Source organism: Salmo trutta, chromosome 8 (genome assembly GCF_901001165.1).
Source record: "Salmo trutta chromosome 8, fSalTru1.1, whole genome shotgun sequence".
In the NCBI taxonomy this organism is placed as follows: Eukaryota; Metazoa; Chordata; class Actinopteri; order Salmoniformes; family Salmonidae; genus Salmo; species Salmo trutta.
This window is the reverse complement of record NC_042964.1, coordinates 9,919,549-9,944,366: the sequence shown is the minus strand read 5'-3', so window position 1 is coordinate 9,944,366 and position 24,818 is coordinate 9,919,549. Positions and strand designations below refer to the sequence as shown.

The following is a 24,818-nucleotide window of genomic DNA, read 5'->3' as shown; positions in this document are numbered from 1 at the left end:
CTAAAACACACGCACACTAAAACACACGCACACTAAAACACACACACACACTGTAACACACACAGACTATAACACACACACACTATAACACAAACACACTAAAACACACACACACTAAAACACACGCACACTAAAACACACACACTAAAACACACACATTAACACACACACACTAAAACACACGCACAATAAAACATACACACACTAAAACACACACACCAAAATACAGACATTAACACACGCACACTATAACACACACACACTATAACACACACATACGATAACATACGCACACTAAAACACACACACACTAAAACACACACACACACTGTAACACACACACACTGTAACACACACACACTATAACACACACATACTAAAACACACACCCACTAAAACACACACACACTAAAACACACGCACACTAAAACACACGCACACTAAAACACACGCACACTAAAACACACGCACAATAAAACATACACACACGAAAACACACACACACTAAAACACACACACACTAAAACACACACACTAAAACACACACACACTAAAACACAGACATTAACACACGCACACTATAACACACACACACTATAACACACACATACGATAACATACGCACACTAAAACACACACACACTAAAACACACACACTAAAACACAGACATTAACACACACACACTAAAACACACACACACTAAAACACACACACACTGTAACACACACACACTAAAACACACACACACTGAAACACAGACATTAACACAAACACACTAAAACACACACACACTAAAACACACACACACACTATAACACACACACACTGTAACACACACACACTATAACACACACACACTACAACACACACACACTATAACACACGCACACTAAAACACACGCACACTATAACACACACACACTAAAACACACGCACACAAAAACACACACACACTAAAACACACTAAAACACACTCACACTAAAACACACACACACTAAAACACAGACATTAACACACACACACTAAAACACACACACACTAAAACACACACACACTGTAACACACACACACTAAAACACACACACACTGAAACACAGACATTAACACAAACACACTAAAACACACACACACTAAAACACACACACACACTATAACACACACACACTGTAACACACACACACTATAACACACACACACTACAACACACACACACTAAAACACACACACACTAAAACACACACACACACTGTAACACACACACACTAAAACACACACACACTGAAACACAGACATTAACACAAACACACTAAAACACACACACACTAAAACACACACACACACTAAAACACACACACACTGTAACACACACACACTGTAACACACACACACTATAACACACACACACTATAACACAAACACACTAAAACACACACACACTAAAACACACACACACACACTAAAACACACACACACTAAAACACACACACTAAAACACACACATTTACACACACACACACTAAAACACACACACTAAAACACAGACATTAACACACGCACACTATAACACACACTATAACATACGCACACTAAAACACACACACACTAAAACACACACACACTGTAACACACACACACTGTAACACACACACACTATAACACACACACTATAACACACACATACTAAAACACAAACACACTAAAACACACGCACACTAAAACACACACACACTAAAGCACACGCACACTAAAACACACGCACACTAAAACACACGCACACTAAAACACACACACACTAAAACACACACACACTAAAACACAGACATTAACACACATACACTAAAACACACGCACACTAAAACACACGCACACTAAAACACACGCACACTAAAACACACACACACACTGTAACACACACACACTATAACACACACACACTATAAAACAAACACACTAAAACACACACACACTAAAACACACACACACTAAAACACACACACTAAAACACACACATTAACACACACACACTAAAACACACGCACACTAAAACACACGCACAATAAAACATACACACACTAAAACACACACACCAAAACACAGACATTAACACACGCACACTATAACACACACACACTATAACACACACATACGATAACATACGCACACTAAAACACACACACACTAAAACACACACACACACTGTAACACACACACACTGTAACACACACACACTATAACACACACACTATAACACACACATACTAAAACACACACCCACTAAAACACACACACACTAAAACACACGCACACTAAAACACACGCACACTAAAACACACACACTAAAACACACACACACTAAAACACAGACATTAACACACGCACACTATAACACACACACACTATAACACACACATACGATAACATACGCACACTAAAACACACACACACACTGTAACACGTACATACTCTAACACACACACACTAAAACACACACACTAAAACACAGACATTAACACACACACACACTAAAACACACACACACTAAAACACACACACACTGCAACACACACACACACACTAAAACACACACACACTAAAACACAGACATTAACACAAACACACTAAAACACACACACACACTAAAACACACACACACACACACACTGTAACACACACACACTGTAACACACACACACTATAACACACACACACTACAACACACACACACTATAACACAAGCACACTAAAACACACGCACACTATAACACACACACACTAAAACACACGCACACAAAAACACACACTAAAACACACACACTAAAAAACACACACACTAAAACACACGCACACTATAACACACACACACTAAAACACACGCACACTAAAACACACTCACACTAAAACACACACACACTAAAACACACACACTAAAAAACACACACACTAAAACACACACACACTAAAACACACACACTAAAACACACACACACACACTATAACACACACACTAAAACACACGCACACTAAAACACACTCACACTAAAACACACTCACACTAAAACACACACACACTAAAACACACACACTAAAACACACACTAAAACACACACACATTAAAACACGCACACTAAAACACGCACACTAAAACACACACACTATAACACACACACACACTAAAACACACACACACTAAAACACACACACACTAAAACACACACACTAAAACACACACACTAAAACACGCACACTAAAACACACACACTATAACACACACACACACTAAAACACACACACACTAAAACACACACACACTAAAACACACACACTAAAACAAACGCACACTAAAACACACACACACTAAAACACACGCACACTATAACACACACATACTATAACACACAGATACTAAAACACGCACACACTAAAACACACACACACTAAAACACACACACACTAAAACACACACACACTAAAACACACACACACACATTCTATAACACACACACACTAAAACATATACACACTAAAACACACGCACACTATAACACACACACACTAAAACACACACACACTAAAACACACGCACACTAAAACACACACACTAAAACAATCGCACACTATAACACATACACATTAACACACACACTAAAACACACGCACACTAAAACACACGCACATTAAAACACACACATATTATAACATATATACACTAAAACACACACATACTATAACACACACATACGATAACATACGCACACTAAAACACACACACACACTAAAACACACACACACTGTAACACATACATACTGTAACACACACACACTAAAACACACACACACTAAAACAGACATTAACACACACACACTAAAACACACACACACTAAAACACACACACACTGTAACACACACACACACACATTCTATAACACACACACACTAAAACATATACACACTAAAACACACGCACACTATAACACACACACACTAAAACACACACACACTAAAACACACGCACACTAAAACACACACACTAAAACAATCGCAAACTATAACACATACACATTAACACACACACTAAAACACACGCACACTAAAACACACGCACACTAAAACACACGCACACTAAAACACACGCACATTAAAACACACACATATTATAACATATATACACTAAAACACACACATACTATAACACACACATACGATAACATACGCACACTAAAACACACACACACACTAAAACACACACACACTGTAACACATACATACTGTAACACACACACACTAAAACACACACACACTAAAACAGACATTAACACACACACACTAAAACACACACACACTAAAACACACACACACTGTAACACACACACACTGTAACACACACATACTAAAACACACACACACTAAAACACAAACACACTAAAACACACGCACACTAAAACACACACACACTAAAACACACGCACACTAAAACACACGCACACTAAAACACACGCACACTAAAACACACACACACACTAAAACACACACACACTAAAACACAGACATTAACACACACACACTAAAACACACACACACTGTAACACACACACACTGTAACACACACACTATAACACACACACACTATAACACAAACACACTAAAACACACACACACTAAAACACACACACACTAAAACACACACACTAAAACACACACATTTACACACACACACTAAAACACAGACATTAACACACGCACACTATAACACACACTATAACATACGCACACTAAAACACACACACACTAAAACACACACACACTGTAACACACACACACTGTAACACACACACACTATAACACACACACTATAACACACACATACTAAAACACACACCCACTAAAACACACACACACTAAACACACGCACAATAAAACACACGCACAATAAAACACACACACACTAAAACACACACACACTGTAACACACACACACTGTAACACACACACACTATAACACACACACTATAACACACACACACTAAAACACACACACACTAAAACACACACACACTAAAACACACACACACTAAAACACACACACTAAAACACAGACATTAACACACGCACACTATAACACACACACACTATAACACACACATACGATAACATACGCACACTAAAACACACACACACACTAAAACACACACACACTGTAACACATACATACTGTAACACACATACTAAAACACACACACACTAAAACACAGACATTAACACACACACACTAAAACACACACACACTAAAACACACACACACTGTAACACACACACACTGTAACACACACACACTAAAACACACACACACTAAAACACATACTATAACACACACACACTGTAACACACACACACTATAACACACACACACTATAACACACACACACTGTAACACACACACACTATAACACACACACACTATAACACACACACTCTATAACACACACACACTAAAACACACGCACACTAAAACACACGCACACTAAAACACACGCACACTAAAACACGCACACTAAACACACGCACACTAAAACACACGCACACTAAAACACGCACACTAAAACACACGCACACTAAAACACACGCACACTAAAACACACACACACTAAAACACACACACACTAAAACACACACACACTAAAACACACTAAAACACACTCACACTAAAACACACACACACTAAAACACACACTAAAACACACACACACTATAACACACACACTAAAACACACACATACTATAACACACACACACTAAAACACACACACACTATAACACACACACTAAAACACACGCACACTAAAACACACTCACACTAAAACACACACACACTAAAACACACACACACTAAAACACACACACACTAAAACACACACACAATAAAACACGCACACTAAAACACACGCACACTAAAACACACACACACTAAAACACACACACTAAAACACACACACACTAAAACACACACACAATAAAACACGCACACTAAAACACACGCACACTAAAACACACGCACACTAAAACACACACACTATAACACACACACACACTATAACACACACACTAAAACACACACACTAAAACACACTCACACTAACACACGCACACTAAAACACACGCACACTAAAACACACACACACTAAAACACACACACTAAAACACAGACATTAACACACGCACACTATAACACACACACACTAAAACACACACACACTGTAACATACACACACTATAACACACACACACTATAACACACACACACTATAACACACACATACGATAACATACGCACACTAAAACACACACACACACTAAAACACACACACACTGTAACACATACATACTGTAAAACACACACACTAAAACACACACACACTAAAACACAGACATTAACACACACACACTAAAACACACACACACTGTAACACACACACACTGTAACATACACACACTATAACACACACACACTATAACACACACATACTAAAACACACACACACTAAAACACACGCACACTAAAACACACACACACTAAAACACACACACACTATAACACACACACTAAAACACAGACACACTATAACACACACACACTGTAACACACACACTAAAACACACACACACTATAACACACACACACTAAAACACACACACTATAACACACACACTACAACACAGACACACTATAACACACACACTAAAACACACACACACTATAACACACACACACTAAAAGACACACACTAAAACACACGCACACTAAAACACACGCACACTAAAACACACACACACTAAAACACACTCACACTAAAACACACACACACTAAAACACACACACTAAAACACACACATTAACACACACACACACTAAAACACACGCACAGTAAAACACACACACACTAAAACACACACACTAAAACACAGACATTAACACACACACACTAAAACACACGCACACTAAAACAAACACACACTATAACACACGCACACTATAACACACGCACACTAAAACACACACACACTAAAACACACACACACTAAAACACACACACACTAAAACACACTTACACTAAAACACATACACACTAAAACACACGCACACTATAACACACACACACTAAAACACACACACTCTAAAACACACACACACTAAAACACACATACACTAAAACACACGCACACTTCAACACACACACACTAAAACACACGCACACTTCAACACACACATACTATAACACACGCACACTATAACACACACACACTATAACACACACACACTAAAACACACACACACTACAACACACAGTTGTTAGCTGGGATGTAATGAAAACACTGCACCTCTGGAACACGCAAGAAAACAATTACTCCCGCTTACGCAGGAAAAGACAGAAGAGTACTTACAATGTTCTTATCTCTCTCCCCGTCTCCCTCTATCGTTTCTCTCCTCTTGCCCTCTTTTTCACTTCCTCCCATCCTGACCTCTGTCTGAGCCTATGTAGCTGTGTGACGGTGGAAACCAGAGACAGATCCATTACACACTCAGTTATTGATGTGTGTGTGTGTGTGTGTGTGTGTGTGTGTGTGTGTGTGTGTGTGTGTGTGTGTGTGTGTGTGTGTGTGTGTGTGTGTGTGTGTGTGTGTGTGTGTGTGTGTGTGTGTGTGTGTGTGTGTGTGTGAGAGAGAGAGAGAGTGTGTGTGAGAGAGAGTGTGTGTGAGAGTGTGTGGAAAAAGATGAGATGGAGAAACATAGACAGAAAGTATAGTGTGTGTGTAGATGTGTGTAAGTTGGAGGTGATGGTGGGGGAATTCATATACATGATCCATCTACAGTAACTGTGTTCCGGGGTTTCCTGTCCATTAAGATGGGGATGATCTACTAACCCTGTCTATCTTCATCTGTCTGCCTCTGAAAATGAGCAATACCTTCCTTCCTCTCATACAAGACTGGATTTCCTCTCCATCCATTATGGATTCCATTCAGTTACAATAAGAATACACACATACTTTTCCCCTCTTTAAGCAATTACAGTCACCAAGGTTCTACATTAGGCCTTGTAAACATAGGTTGACTATGCCAGTAGTCAGAACAAACCACCACCGACTTCATGAGGAGGTTGCTTAGAGTTCTGAAAACAAAGACATTGGTAGAACTATGGCAGGTGTGTTCCAACCCTCCTCATGTCTTCTCAGTGTTCCAACCCTCCTCATGTCTTCTCAGTGTTCCAACCCTCCTCATGTCTTCTCAGTGCTCCAACCCTCTTCATGTCTTCTCAATGTTCCAACGCGCCTCATGTGTTCCAACCCTCATCATGTCTTCTCTGAGTTCCAACCCTCCTCATGTATTCTCAGTGTTCCAACCCTCCTCATGTGTCTCTGTGTTCCAACCCTCCTCATGTCTTCTCAGTGTCCTAACCCTCCTCATGTTTTCCTGATGTTCAAACCCTCCTCATGTCTTCTCTGAGTTCCAACCCACATCATGTCTTCTCCGTATTCCAACCCTCCTCATGTCTTCTTAGTGTTCCAACCCTCCTCATGTCTAATTGGTGTTCCAACCCTCCTCATGTCTTCTTAGTGTTCCAACCCTCCTCATGTCTTATTGGTGTTCCAACCCTTCTCATGTCTTCTTAATGTACCAACCCTCCTCATGTCTTCTCAGTGTCCCAACCCTCCTCATGTCTTCTTAGTGTTCCAACCCTAATCATGTCTTCTCAGTGTTCCAACCCTCCTCATGTCTTCTTAGTGTTCCAACCCTCATCATGTCTTCGCTGTGTTCCAACCCGCCTCATATGTTCTTAGTGTTCCAACCCTAATCATGTCTTCCCAGTGTTCCAACCCCACTCATGTCGTCTTAGTGTTCCAACCCCACTCATGTCTTCTCAGTGTCCCAACCCTCATCATATCTTCTTAGTGTTCCAACCCTAAGCATGTCTTCTCGGTGCTCCAACCCTCCTCATGTCTTCTCTATGTTCCAACCCTCATCATGTCTTCGCTGTGTTCCAACCCTCCTCATGTCTTCTTAGTGTTCCAACCCTCCTCATGTCTTCTCAGTGTCCCAACCCTCCTTATGTCTTCTCAGTGTTCCAACCCTCCTCATGTCTTCTTAGTGTTCCAACCCTCCTCATGTCTTCTTAGTGTTCCAACCCTCCTCATGTCTTATTGGTGTTCCAACCCTTCTCATGTCTTCTTAGTGTACCAACCCTCCTCATGTCTTCTCAGTGTCCCAACCCGCCTCATATGTTCTTAGTGTTCCAACCCTAATCATGTCTTCCCAGTGTTCCAACCCTCCTCATGTCTTCTCAGTGTCCCAACCCTCCTCATATCTTCTTATTGTTCCAACCCTCCATGTCTTCTCTGTGTTCCAACCCTCATCATGTCTTCCCAGTGTTCCAACCCTCCTCATGTCTTCTTAGTGTTCCAACCCCACTCATGTCGTCTTAGTGTTTCAACCCCACTCATGTCTTCTCAGTGTCCCAACCCTCCTCATATCTTCTTAGTGTTCCAACCCTAAGCATGTCTTCTCGGTGCTCCAACCCTCCTCATGTCTTCTCTGTGTTCCAACCCTCATCATGTCTTCCCAGTGTTCCAACCCTCCTCGTGTCTTCTCGGTGTTCCAACCCTTCTCATGTCTTCTTAGTGTTCCAACCCTCCTCATGTCTTATTGGTGTTCCAACCCTCCTCATGTCTTATTGGTGTTCCAACCCTTCTCATGTCTTCTTAGTGTTCCAACCCTCCTCATGTCTTCTTAGTGTTCCAACCCTCCTCATGTCTTCTTAGTGTTCCAACCCTCCTCACGTCTTCTCAGTGTCCCAACCCTCCTCATATCTTCTTATTGTTCCAACCCTCCTCATGTCTTCTTAGTGTTCCAACCCTCCTCATGTCTTCTTAGTGTTCCAACCCTCCTCATGTCTTATTGGTGTTCCAACCCTTCTCATGTCTTCTTTGTGTACCAACCCTCCTCATGTCTTTTCAGTGTCCCAACCTGCCTCATATGTTCTTAGTGTTCCAACCCTAATCATGTCTTCCCAGTGTTCCAACCCTCCTCATGTCTTCTTAGTGTTCCAACCCCACTCATGTCATATTAGTGTTCCAACCCTCCTCATTTCTTCTCAGTGTTCCAACCCTTCTCATGTCTTCTTAGTGCTCCAACCCTCCTCATTTCTTCTCAGTGTTCCAACCCTTCTCATGTCTTCTTAGTGTTCCAACCCTTCTCATGTCTTCTTAGTGTTCCAACCCCACTCATGTCATCTTAGTGTTCCAACCCCACTCATGTCTTCTCGGTGTTCCAACCCTCCTCATGTCTTCTTGGTGTCCCAACCCTCCTCATGTCTTCTTGGATTCCAACCTTCCTCGTGTCTTTTCGGTGTTCCAACCCTCCTCATGTCTTCTTGGTGTTCCAACCCTTCTCATGTCTTCTTGGTGTTCCAACCCTCCTCATGTCTTCTTGGATTCCAACCTTCCTCGTGTCTTTTTAGTGTTCCAACCCTCCTCATGTCTTTTTGGTGTTCCAACCCTCCTCATGTCTTTTTGGTGTACCAACCCTCCTTATGTCTTCTTAGTGTTCCAACCTCCACTCCACTACTACTGAAAGGTTTAACTCAACAATAACCATGACTGAAGCAATCGATCTAGCCTTCGGACATTGGGATGTTTGGCATATTCCACCTAAGGCCACAGCAACTTCGAAAGTCAAAACGTCCGGGAAGACAGAGAGAATAGCTGATATTACTGAGGGCTTTTGGTGGTTTCCAACAGCAAAGCCCTCTGACTATACAGACTACAGTACAAGGCAGTGACTGACCAGGGTGACAGAGACCCTGGCACTAATGTTGACATTAACTGGGGTAAAATAAATTAGATTCAGCTGTCACTGTTAGCTTCTAAGTTCTTAGCTTCAAATGTACAAACTGCAGGTAAACATTCCGTGTAGTGTGATGTCAGGGTAGGGTTTAGTGTAGTGTGATGTCAGGGTAGGGTAGAGTGTGATGTCAGGGTAGGGTTTAGTGTGATGTCAGGGTAGGGTATAGTGTAGTGTGATGTCAGGGTAGGGTATAGTGTAGTGTGATATCAGGGTAGGGTAGGGTATAGTGTGATGTCAGGGTAGGGTTTAGTGTAGTGTGATGTCAGGGTAGTGTATAGTGTAGTGTGATATCAGGGTAGGGTAGGGTATAGTGTGATGTCAGGGTAGGGTTTAGTGTGATGTCAGGGTAGGGTATAGTGTAGTGTGATGTCAGGGTAGGGTATAGTGTGATGTCAGGGTAGGGTGTAGTGTAGTGTGATATCAGGGTAGGGTAGGGTATAGTGTGATGTCAGGGTAGGGTGTAGTGTAGTGTGATGTCAGGGTAGGGTGTAGTGTGCAGTAGGTGTGAAGGGGAGAAGGAAGAAGAGGAGGAAGAGGAAGAACGAAGAAGAAGAGGAGGAGGAGGTAAAGGTGGAGAAAGCGGGGGGGAAGTAAGTGAAGGAGAAGTCGAGGAATTCTAGAGCAGCAACTACAATACATGGTGGAGGGAAGAACAGAGTGTAGGGCTGGTGGGGGGAGGGGGGGTACAGACAGAGAAAGACAGATCGTGAGGCGAAAGGTGATTCTTTAAAATGCAATTTTCCTACTCTCTCCCTCTTTCAAAGGGAGTACATTGTGTTCATAAATAAGTCAGGAGGCGACAGGGGGGCCAAGAGGACCGCACTCAGCATGCAGTCACACATACTGATAAACACACACACACACACTAGGGATGTGCACGGTTATTTAAATATCCGAATGGAACTTAGTATTCTAATGTGAAAAATTATAAGCCTATTTTTTTAACACTGAAAAAGCTTTCGAAATTAAATGAAAATGTCCATGTGACATTGTTACATAGAGTGGCGATGCGTCACCTGGGCATATCCAGGAAACGTGCATGCAATTCTGTTATTTCATGTCACAACAATATAGCATATCAGTTCGCCAAAAAATTGATTTTATGTAAAATAATTGCTTTATCTAACAAAGCATATTAGCTTTCCCATTGAATTGTTGCTTTGGTCAAATTTAGTTGAGTAAGGCAGCTCCAAAATGCAGTTGTGTCAGCCCTCTGTGATGGAAGGTCGGACAGAGAAAGTACAAAGCGTAAGTGTCGTCGATCTTCTATGGTTGCACGTGATTGGCTCAGGGTGCTGTCACTCATGGGGACACTAGGTCAACACACCAACTTCTGGGAGAGCTAGCCAGAAAAAGCCCCTCTTCAGTGCTCCATTGATTTACAGTAGAAGTGCCTGCTGAAGAAGGCTCATTGTCATTGGTCACAGATAAATCAACATCTTAATGCCTGGTAACTTTGATTGGACTGATAGCTAGCTAGTTGTTAACCAGGCACTGTTTCCACGTCTTCAAGCTAGGTAGCTTAGCTAGCAGAAACATGTCGACAAGCTCAGCTATCTCCTAGCAAATAATTGTCAAACAGTGTTATGAACAAAATGCAGAGATAAAACGTATTGGTGCTCATTAGCCACCTAAACTGTTAAATATGGTCTTCCATTAAAATGAAGCAAGCTGGGAAATAAGATTCAAGTTGAGTGGTTGGTGGTGGACCATGGAACAGTGGCTAACATCTGTTTTGAGGTAGGTTAGCTATAATATCCTATACACTGAGTGTACAAAACATTAGGACATGCACAGTGCATCCCATAAAAAGACTGGTAGCTGACCGGTAGCTTGTTGTTTATGCTGGCCAAGCAAAGCAGCAAAGAGGCTCAATGTAAGCGGAGTGAGAGTTCACTAATGCATTGCAAGATGGAATACAATTCTGGAATTAAAAGTTAGCAAAATTAAAAGGAGTAGGCTATAACGAGCAATTCAAATATCTGAATTGGGTTGGGGAAAAAGCGCAGTATGTGGCCTCAATTAGCCTAGCTAGCTATAGCTAGCTAGCCTAGCAAGCTATCTATCTAGCTAGCTAGCTGCTCCAGTCAATGCAGGCACTGTTATATGGGATGATAAATAACATTGTGGCGGCTGCAAGTAAGCTAGCTTGTCTCTCTCTCTCCCTCCATCTGCTCGCTCCCATCTCTCCCTCGCCCGTTCCTCTGCAGCTGCAACAATAGAGTGCCAGCCTCTAAATACATGCAACAGGTGGTCAAACGAGTGATGCTGTTCAAACACACATACACCACTATTGACATACATCCACACTTACATAAACACACACAACAGTATCTGTAGACACTCCATTCACAAACACACATAGCATGTAGGATAATGCAAAAGAGAACTAATATTCAATACAGATACAGTACACACATAACTGACAGGAGGACTATAATAATTGTTGCCATGTAAACTGACAGACATTTTATAGAGGATTTTTTATAGTCTTAATACATTTTTGTTTTAGTTAATTGGTTATGTTTCTTGCAGGTAAAGCATATCCAATTACACTATCACAGCATATAAGGGTCACTTATATGACAATAACACAGGTTTCACTTCATAGAGTAGTCTAATCCTATAAGCATCTAAGTCTAGTCACCATATAGTAGTCTAATCCCTCTATAAGCATTTTAGTCTAGTCACCATAGAGTAGTCTAATACTTCTATAAGCACCTTAGTCTAGTCACCATAGTCTAATCCTTCTATAAACCTCTATATGATTACTTCAGCTGTAATCTCCCATTACATCAAAAATGAAAGAAGAAGTAATCTGATGTAAGGGAACTCCATCTGTCGTCCCTTGTTTTGGTGGAATTATGAAAAACACAACACATAATGCTCTGCTCTTTATAGCATATCCGCCGATTCAGTTCTGAGCTGAATTCAGTTTTGAAGTTGAACTAAACATCACCAAACGTCGTCTGCAGGGGAACGATGACAGAGGCTTGTGGTCTGGATTCACACAGCAAGGAAAGCTAATGCCGTTCCAAAAAGTGTCCCTCTCGCCACCAAAAGGGACTTGGGGGAGCTCTGTGAAAAGTTCAGCCATCTTATCTCTGGTTACCATCTCTCCCTGAACACTGATCTGACAGCTGCTACAAAGGCCTGGAATCAAGTATGCTTCCTCCTTCCTTTATTGTCACCAGTGAGACTTTCCTACCATGCCTCAGTGCACATTGATGCTCACAGAGCAACAGAGCACCATAACGCTTGTCTTCTCCAGCCTGCTGTGGGATCAATAGCCCTTTCATCCCATCTCTGTGGCCCTGATAACTGTCTAGGAAACACAGTGATAATGACAGGCAAAATAGTCAAACTTGGTTCTGTTTTTATATCAATCACGACAGAGTTTGGATTTTCTCTATCGGGGATATGTGTTATGAGACGCCATCGGCGTATCTTCACGGAAGGATTGAGTCATTCACGGCAGATCCCTAATGCCTGAGACGGGAAACACTCTTTACACACCATTTCGCCCGGTGGGCGGTGCTATACGTCATGGCGGGTGTATGTTTCAAAGCGGAAGGACTGTCCAGAGAACCCTCATTTCTGGGACCGTAAATTAAGCTATGGTGCGTTTGTACTTTATAGTTTACAATTGCACTTTCATATTAGTTTAACATTTTGTTTTACTTGAACCTAAGATAGCTAGCTACTAATTGCCTCTACCAGTTTTCTCAAAAGTGAACGATGTGTAATGTCAAGTTTTGCTTGCTAGCCAACCAACAATGTCAATGTCGCTATCAAGCCAATCTACTAAGCTTACCTGAATGAAATACTCTGAACAAAAATATAAACGCAACATGCAAAAATTTCAGTTCATAAGGGAATCAGTCTATTTAATGAATGCATGTGTAATGATGTCAGCATGCCAATTGTACACTCCCTCAAAACGTAATACATCTGTGGCATTGTGTTGTGTGACAAAATGTATTTTGGCCTTTTGTTGTCCCCAGCACAAAGTGCACCTGTGTAATTATCATGCGGTTTAATCAGCTTCTTGATATCCCACATGTGTCAAGTGGATGGATTATCTTGGAAATTGAGAAATTCTCACTAAAAGGGATAGAAACAAATTTGTGCACAACATTTTTGAGAAATATGCTTTTTGTGTATTTGGAACATTTCTGGGATCTTTTATTTAAACTCATGAAACATGGGACCAACACTTTACATGTTTGCATTTATATTTTTGTTCAGTGTATTTGACATTTATCGTGACTAGATTAAATCTAATTTCACTGAGATTGGTTAGTCAACACACAATAATACCTGTATAATGGCAATCACTGAGATTCATTATTTGTGTTGCTGGCTTCATTAAAACCTGTTAATCTGATGGATTATGGATGTCCTTGGTCTCATTTATTTTGTTTGAGGACCTATAAATGAGCTGAATTTATCCTGGAGGCATACTTACACATCCAGTCTCATTACCTTGTGTGAATGATATCTCTTAACTTTAAACAACGTGAAATTTGTTTAGCTTCTTTCTATTCTGTGGTTGCATGAAATAGTAAACATAACATGAATTCAGCGATCACATTTGATTACTTCATCTATTGTGGCTCCCTGATGAAACAGTAACATCCATTACTGTAGTTAGGCTTAGCCGACCGGTACTCTAGGGTTTAACTGTGTATTGAATAGATTCCACAATAAGCGAGTGCTGCCTTGTTCTCGATACTGTGTGCACCCATATGAAATGTATGTCCACCATGGAGTATAGCACCGCACACCAGGCCAAACGGCGTGAAAGGAGTAGTTACCATCTCAGGCATTAGGGATCTGCCGTGAATGGCTCAATCCTTCCGTGAAGATACGCCGATGGCGTCTCATAACACATATTCCCTATAGTGAAAATCCAAACTCAAAGTCATGACTGATATAAAAACAGAATCCAATTTGAGTATTTTGGCTGTCAGAGTGGGTCCCTGCCTGAGACTGTCTCAGTGTTGTCTCAGTGTATCTGAAAGAGATTTAGTGAATTCGTCTCTGGTTAGGTTAGGTGCTGGAGGGGCATGGATCTTCATTGGCCTTCACAGATAGATGCAGGCCCTCATAGACTTCCTGGAGTTATTGCTGACCATGTGACCTGACCAGTAAAACCGCTGGGTCTTTATAATGAAACTAGGGTCATGTCTATATGGGGTACAGCCTTTGTCAAATGTACTTCAAAAGTAGATTTTTGTTGTTGTATTTTAGGTAACCCTAACCCTTTTCCTAACCTTAACCTAATTCTCCTAATCAGCAGTGTACTGTTACGGTTTTGACTTGAGGTTATTGTTTGTAGGGGTGCCAGCTAGGTTGTGCTAACCAGAGAAAAATATTGATTTCTCCTTTTTATTTGAGAGGGAATGAGTCCCGTCTGTCAAGTCTACACCAATGCAAAGGACTGATGTAAAAAAGTCACTGGTAAATGTCCCATACCTTGGGCCTAAAAAGTGTCCAGCCCGGGGAAATGAGTGCAGTGAACTCAAGTGACCATAGTCACGCAGTGTTAATCCGTTCATAAAGTGTAGTGTAAACCCAGTCTCTTTTCATACAATCAAAATCTCAAACTCTTTTACCACACAACCAGAAAGAGTATCAAATCTCAGTAGTCTTCCACTACAACTGACCACATAAATCAACACAGTATAAATCACACTCCAACAAATGAAATACCGTTTGTAAAAAAGTTGTTGTCAGTCAGACAGTCCAATACTCCAACAGATATCCAGCAGAGAAAGGCCATGAAGAAGCAGCGGAGACCAACTGAGATGGGTAGTCCAATGTAAGAAATGAGTGGATCCGCTCCTGGTTAAACTTGAGACAAGGCTACAAAGCACACTTTTAAATACAACAAAACAAACGGAGTAAAGAAGCTTCGGGAACTGAGGGTTGAACTCATAACCCACTTTTGCGCAGCTGATGCTGGCTATTTCATAGGGAATTAAAAGGGAAGCAATGAGACGCTTCAGACAAATTCAGGGCCGTCACAGTACGTTCTCCGAACCTGCTACGAAAAGCTGTATCCCATCTAGACAACCTGAAACTACGCCCTGTGTTTGTCCTAAACAGGTCATGTGATGAGGACAAAATCCTAGCCCTATTCACAGGTCAACTGAAGTCATTCTAACAACAGAGGCTAACTAGCCTTGATAGGTTATGTCAGTAACAGACCATCACTATGGTGACATACTTTGATTGACAGGTGGTGTAAGGTAAAAGTTCTGACAGGGCCTGCTCTTTTTGATGCCTCATCTATTCATTAATATCGCCTGCATGGGGAAAAAATGCTGACGCCAGTTTAGCTATGAATCGGCTTCCCATCTCAGGCCCCGACCATATCGATTCTTCTTGTTTGGCCTCAGATTGAAAAAGAATGCCACACACACACACACACACACACACACACACACACACACACACACACACACACACACACACACACACACACACACACACACACACACACACACAGACACACACAGAGAGAGAGAGAGAAAAACACACACACACAGACACACACAGACACACACAGACACACAGAGAGAGAGAGAGAGAAAAACACACACACACACACAGACACACATAGAGAGGAGTTGGGTTAAATGCGGAAGACACATTTCAGTTGAAGGCTTTCAGTTGTACAACTGACTCGGTATCCCCCTTTTCTTTTCCTTTCCAACAGCCAGCATTCAACGCTGGGGAAAACAAACATCAATTAATATGAAATAAACATCCTATCTAGGCCTCTCCCTCCTAGTGTTTCAGAACCCGTCTACAGCATTCACTATGGGACTCCTAACAAGAAGTTGCATCATATTAGATTCCTACAACGATTCCCTTTAAAAATGTGTCATAAATCTCAACCATATTTGGTCAATGGGATAACGCTCTCCGCTGTTGCCATCTTGATATTAATTTAATTGACGGGCTTAGGGGACCTGTGATTAATTATCTTCTTAAATGTCAGACGGATGACAATTAGACTGTCGACAGTTACCAAGTCTAACCAACAAAAACCTTCTGTGTCCACCGGAACTCATTATTATTGTCATGGATGCTTTCCTGTGGACAGGAATACATCCAGTTAATGTGGGATCTGTTCTTATCTTCAAGCACAAAGTACATTATGATTGGCATTTCCTACATCATAAAAGGATAATCGGGGCGGCAGGTAGCCTAGTGGTTAGAGCGTTGGACGAGTAACCGAAATGTTGCAAGATTGAATCCCTTAGCTGACAAGGTAAAAATCTGTCGTTCTGCCCCTGAACATGGCAGTTAACCCACTGTCCTAGGCCGTCATTGAAAATAAGAATTTGGTCTTAACTGACTTGCCTAGTTAAATAAAGGTAAAATAAAAAATGTTACTTGACATATCCTCAAGTATGAGTTATCAATTGTCATTCTGATAGCACTGCTAGCTATTGCAGTTGTTGTCAATTTACTAAAAGTCTGTTACAAGCCATACAAGATGCTGCAAAGCATATGCAGAGATCCTGGGAACCGCGCACTCGCTCTTTGAGTAAAGGTGTCTTGCCAAGGACACAAATAGACTTATTCGATTTTAATTAGCCTTCGTCTCTTCTCTCCATCTGTGTATAGAAGCATCTGGGCAAAACAACAGACGGCAGACACGGCAAACCCTATTTTGGCCCATTAGGGGTTTGATAAATGTCCGCTGCTGGAACGCCGGCGACACGGAAGCGGGAACATCAGAGGAATACCACAGCCCCTCTCCGTCATCTTAAATGTTCCACAGAGGCGTTCGCTCCGCAATTAAACAAAGCGTGCAGCCCGGGACCCTAACCCTAACCCGGGACTGTCGGAAAGCCCCCAAGCCACAGCTGCCAAGAAATAAGCCTGTCTTCCTACACGAACAGCGGGGGAAGAGAGAGTGGAGATGGGGGAAGAACGTAAGGAGGGAGAGAAAGAGCCATTCATTTTTATATAAAGTCATACAAATGTTATCTCTTTCTCATTCAAGTAAACATAGAACATATTCGCTAAAAGTTCTGATGTAACTAAAGTTAATGCATAGGCAGCGTCAACCCCCCCCCCCCCTGAACTGTGGGTAATATGTTAACACAGCCAAAAATGATAGAGAGAGAGAGCCATACTGTTAAGAAAGGCCGCCGAATTGTTCTGAAAGAGCTGAAAAATCTGGACCCATACAAATCAGCCGGGCTAGACAATCTGGACCCTCTCTTTTTAAAATGATCTGCCGAAATTGTTGCAACCCCTATTACTAGCCTGTTCAACCTCTCTTTCGTATCGTCTGAGATTCCCAAAGATTGGAAAGCTGCCGCTGTCATCCCCCTCTTCAAAGGGGGTGACACTCTAGACCCAAACTGCTACAGACCTATATCTATCCTACCCTGTCTTTCTAAGGTCTTCGAAAGCCAAGTTAACAAACAGATTACCGACCATTTCGAATCCCACCGTACCTTCTCCGCTATGCAATCTGGTTTCAGAGCTGGTCATGGGTGCACCTCAGCCATGCTCAAGGTCCTAAACGACATCATAACCGCCATCGATAAGAGGCATTATTGTGCAGCCTTATTCATCGACCTGGCCAAGGCTTTCGACTCTGTCAATCACCACATTCTTATTGGCAGACTCGACAGCCTTGGTTTCTCAAATGATTGCCTCGCCTGGTTTACCAACTACTTCTCTGATAGAGTTCAGTGTGTCAAATCGGAGGGCCTGTTGTCCGGATCTCTGGCAGTCTCTATGGGTGTGCCACAGGGTTAAATTCTCGGGCCGACTCTCTTCTCTGTATACATCAATGATGTTGCTCTTGCTGCTGGTGATTCTCTGATCCACCTCCACGCAGACGACACCATTCTGTATACTTCTGGCCCCTCTTTGAACACTGTGTTAACTAACCTCCAGACGAGCTTCAATGCCATACAACTCTCCTTCCGTGGCCTCCAACTGCTCTTAATCGCAAGTAAAACTAAATGCATGCTATCCAATCGATCACTGCCCGCACCTGCTCACCCGTCCAGCATCACTACTCTGGACGGCTCTGACTTAGAATACGTGGACAACTACAAATACCTGGGTGTCTGGTTAGACTGTAAACTCTCCTTCCAGACTTACATTAAGCATCTCCAATACAAAATTAAATCTAGAATCAGCTTCCTATATCGCAACAAAGCATCCTTCACTCATGCTTCCAAAGATACCCTCGTTAAACAAACCATCCTACCGATCCTCGACTTCGGTGATGTCATCTATAAAATAGCCTCCAACACTCTACTCAATAAATTGGATGCAGTCTATCACAGTGCCATCCGTTTTGTCACCAACGCCCCATACACTACCCACCATTGTGACCTGTACGCTCTCGTTGGTTGGCCCTCGCTTCATACTTGTCACCAAACCCACTGGCTACAGGTTATCTACAAGTCTCTGCTAGGTAAAGCCCTGCCTTATCTCAGCTCACTGGTCATCATAGCAGCACCCACTCGTAGCACGCGCTCCAGCAGGTATATCTCACTGGTCACCCCCAAAGCCAATTCCTCCTTTGGTCGTCTTTCCTTCCAGTTCTCTGCTACCAATGACTGGAACGAACTGTAAACATCTCTGAAGCTGGAGACTCGTCTCTCCCTCACTAGCTTTAAGCACCAGCTGTCAGAGCAGCTCACAGATCACTGCACCTGTACATAGCCCATCTGTAAACAGCCCATCTATCTACCTACCTCATCCCCATACTGTATTTATTTATTTATTTATCTTACTCCTTTGCACCCCAGTATCTCTACTTGCACATTCATCTTCTGCACATCTACCATTCCAGTTTTTAATTGCTATATTGTAATTACCTCGCCACCATAGCCTATTTATTGCCTTAACTTACCTCATTTGCACTCACTGTATATAGACTTTTTGTTTCTTTTGTTCAACTGTATTATTGACTGTATGTTTTGTTTATTCCATGTGTAACTCTGTGTTGTTGTATGTATCGAATTGCTATGCTTTATCTTGGCCAGGTCGCAGTTGCAAATGAGAACTTGTTCTCAACTAGCCTACCTGGTTAAATAAAGGTGAAATAAAATACAAATAAAAGAATGCAGACCTGGCTCTCAAGGGTACACAATGCCCAAAAAAATGAGATGGAAACTGAGCTGCACTTCCTAACCTCCTGCCAAATGTATGACCATTTTAGAGATACATATTCCCTCAGATTACACAGACTCACAAAGAATTCGAAATCAAATCGAATTTTGATAAACTCCCATATATATTGTTTATTTATTTTCTCTTTTGTACTACTATTTGTACATCATTACAACACAGTATATGGAACTTTTGTGAGTGTAATGTTTACTGTAAATGTTTTATTGTTTATTTCACTTTAGTTTATTATCTATTTCACTTGCAGTAGATAAACTAAGATGTACAGATTACCTATAGAAAATAGGAAAAGCCCAACACAATAGTATATCAGTAGTTTCACCAACGTCTCCCTCGCAACAACAGTGTAAACTAGCAATATTCTGAATTATACTCTCAGACAGTTGTGTATAGTACTTAAGTAAAAACGCTACTACTACTTAAGTCATTTTTGGAGTATCTGTACTTTACTTTACTATTTCAATTTTTACTACTTTTACTTTTACTCCACTACATTCCTAAAGACAATACTGTATACTGAACAAAAATATGAACCCATGTTTCATGAGTTGAAATAAAAGATCCCAGAAATGTTCTATACACCTTATTTCTCTCCTGTAAATTAGCATTTCTCCTTTGCCAAGATAATCCATCCACCTGACAGGTGTGGCATATCAAGGAGCTGATTAAACATTATGATCATTACACAGGTGCACCTTGTGCTGGGGACTAATAAAAGGCCACTCTTAAATGTGCAGTTTTGTCACACAACACAAGACAACAGATGTCTCAAGTTTTTAGGGAGCGTGCAATTGGCATGCAACCACAGGAATATCCACCAGAGCTGTTGCCAGAGAATTGAATGTTCATTCTCTATCATAAGCTGCCTCCAACGTCGTTTTAGAGAATTTGGCAGTACATCCAACCGGCATCACAACCGCAGACCACGTGTAACCACGCCATCCCAGAACCTCCAGATCCGGCTTCTTCACCTGCGGGATCGTCTGAGGGGGTGCTGCGGAGTATTTCTGTCTGTAATTAAGCCCTTTTGTGGGGAAAAACAAATTCTGATTGGCAGGGCCTTGCTCCCCAGTGGGTGGGCCTGGCTGTCAAGTGGGTGGGTCTATGCCCTCCAAGGCCCACCCATGGCTGTGCCCTTGCCCAGTCATGTGAAACCAATATGTTAGGGCCTAATTTATTTATTTCAATTGACTGATTTCCTTATATGAGCTTTATTTCAGTCAATTCTTTTAAATGGTTTATATTTTTGTTCAGTATACTTTTTACTCCATACATTTTGCCTGACACCCAAAAGTACTTATTACATTTTGAATGCAGGAAAATGGTCCAATTCACCCTCTTATCAAGAGAACGTCCCTGATCTTCCCTCCTGCCTCTGATCTGGCAGACGCACTAAACACACATGCTTCGTTTGTAAATTATTGTCTAAGTGTTGGAATTTGCCCGTGGCTATCCGTAAACGGGGGTGGAAAATTCCACCCCAAAATGACATTTTGGTATTTGTTTCATTAGTCCATTGTTGACATAGTCCCAAAATGTTTTGCTTGTCAGCACTCAAGTTTTCAAGATATGTAACTTTCAAAATACAGAAATCATTGTTACTTTTACTTTTGATACTTAAGTATATTTATAACCAAATACTTTTAGACATAGTAGTATTTTACTGGGTGACATCACTTTTACTATTACGGTATGTTTACTTTTACTCAAGCCTGACATTTGGGTACTTTTTCCTCCACTGCGCTTAGAAAAAAAGGTACTATCCAGAACCAAAAAGGGTTATTCCACAGAGGGTTCTACTTGGAACCAAAAAGGGTTTCCACAGAGGGTTCTAACTGGAACCAAAAAGGGTTATACCTGGAACCAAAAAGGGTTTCCACAGAGGGTTCTAACTGGAACCAAAAAGGGTTCTCTTATGGGGACAGCCGCAGAACCCTTTTGGAATCCAATTTTCCAAGAGCGTAGGATATGCATAATGAACCCAAACGCCCTTTTTTTAAATAGTGTTCAGCAAGAGAAACCATGCATCAACTGATTCTGAAGAGTGTAGTCCAAGATTGAAGAAAACATACGCTGTGTATTCCTCTTGTAGTTTGAGGAGGCTTACAAGATAAATCTTCTATGCTCTTTCTGTCAAATGCATCCAAATAGGCTAGAGACGCTCATATAACACGGCTCATCCATGCCATGGCGGACCCGGAATTTGAACCCACTCCACCATAACACAACGCACTCCAGAAGCACCACGTGATCCAGTTTGGAGTCCTGGAGAACAGTAATTCAGGTCTCAGGAATCCATGCTAACTTAGCCACCCGATCCACTACACTCACGTGTGAGTACCTAGATCACTCATCCTAAAACATCACATAGTAGTGAGTACTACTGATTAAGAGCACTGACTTGCCTTCTACACAGTGTAGGATCCACAGAAGACTATAAGACAATAGGTTAATTATGCATTATGGCATGTTGCGTATCCTTTCTGCAGACTACACCAGCATTGTTTATGCTTAACATCACAATGGAGGGCTAACCCAACCACGACACACACATACTGTACTACATACACACACATTGCACACACATACACACACACACACACTTACAAACACAGACACAAGCACAAATCCTGGCAGTGTGGTGCCAGGATAATAACTTCTCCCTCAACGTGATCAAGACAAAGGAGATGACTGTGGACTACAGAAAAAGGAGGACAGAGCACGCCCCCATTCTCATCGACGGGGCTGTAGTGGAACAGGTTGAGAGCTTCAAGTTCCTTGGTGTCCACATCACCAACAAACTATCATGGTCCAAACACACCAAGACAGTAGTGAAAAGGGCACGACAACACCACCTCAGAAGACTGAAAAGATTTGGCATGGCGCCTCAGGTCCTCAAAAAGTTCAACATACGCACCATCGAGAGCATCCTGACTGGTTGCATCACCGCCTGGTATGGTAACTGCACGGCCTCTGACCGCAAGGCACTACAGAGGGTAGTCCGTACGGCCCAGTACATCACTGGGGCCAAGCTCCCTGCCATCCACAACCTCTAAACCAGACGGTGTCAGATTTAGGCCCAAAAAATTGCCAAGGACTCCAGCCACCGTAGTCATAGACTGTTCTCTCTGCTAGGGCACGGCACGCTGTACCAGAACGCCACGTCTAGGTCAAAAAGGCTTCTTAACAGCTTCTACCCACAAGCCACAAGACTCTTGAACAGTTAATTAAATGGCTACCTGGACTATTTGCATTGTCCCCATCCCACCCAACCATTTATACGCTGATACACTGTTTATTGTCCATGCATAGTTACTTTACCTCTTCCTACATGTACATACTACCTCAATTACCTCGACTAACCGGTGCCCGACACATTCACTCTGTACTGGAACCCCCTGTACTGTATATAGCCTCCTCACAATGACTCTGTACTAGAACACCTGTATATCGCCTCCTCACATTGACTCTGTACCGTAACCCCCTGTATATAGCCTCCACATTGACTCTGTACCGTAGCCCCCTGTATATAACCTCCACATTGACTCTGTACCGTAGCCCCCTGTATATAGCCTCCACATTGACTCTGTACCGTAGCCCCCTGTATACAGCCTCCACAATGACTCTGTATCAGAACCCCTGTATATAGCCTCTTCACATTGACTATGTACCAGAACCCCCTGTAGTGTAAATAGCCTCCACATTGACTCTGTATCAGAACCCCGTGTATATAGCCTCCACA

The 24,818-nt window shown here is 41.8% G+C and overlaps 1 protein-coding gene across 1 annotated transcript in view; it reads right to left on the bottom strand.

The window, feature by feature from the left end:
- The window catches only part of LOC115199226 (neurexin-2-like), an 840,225-nt gene that overhangs the window by 788,829 nt on the left and 26,578 nt on the right, over positions 1-24,818 (bottom strand). The window lies entirely within an intron of this gene.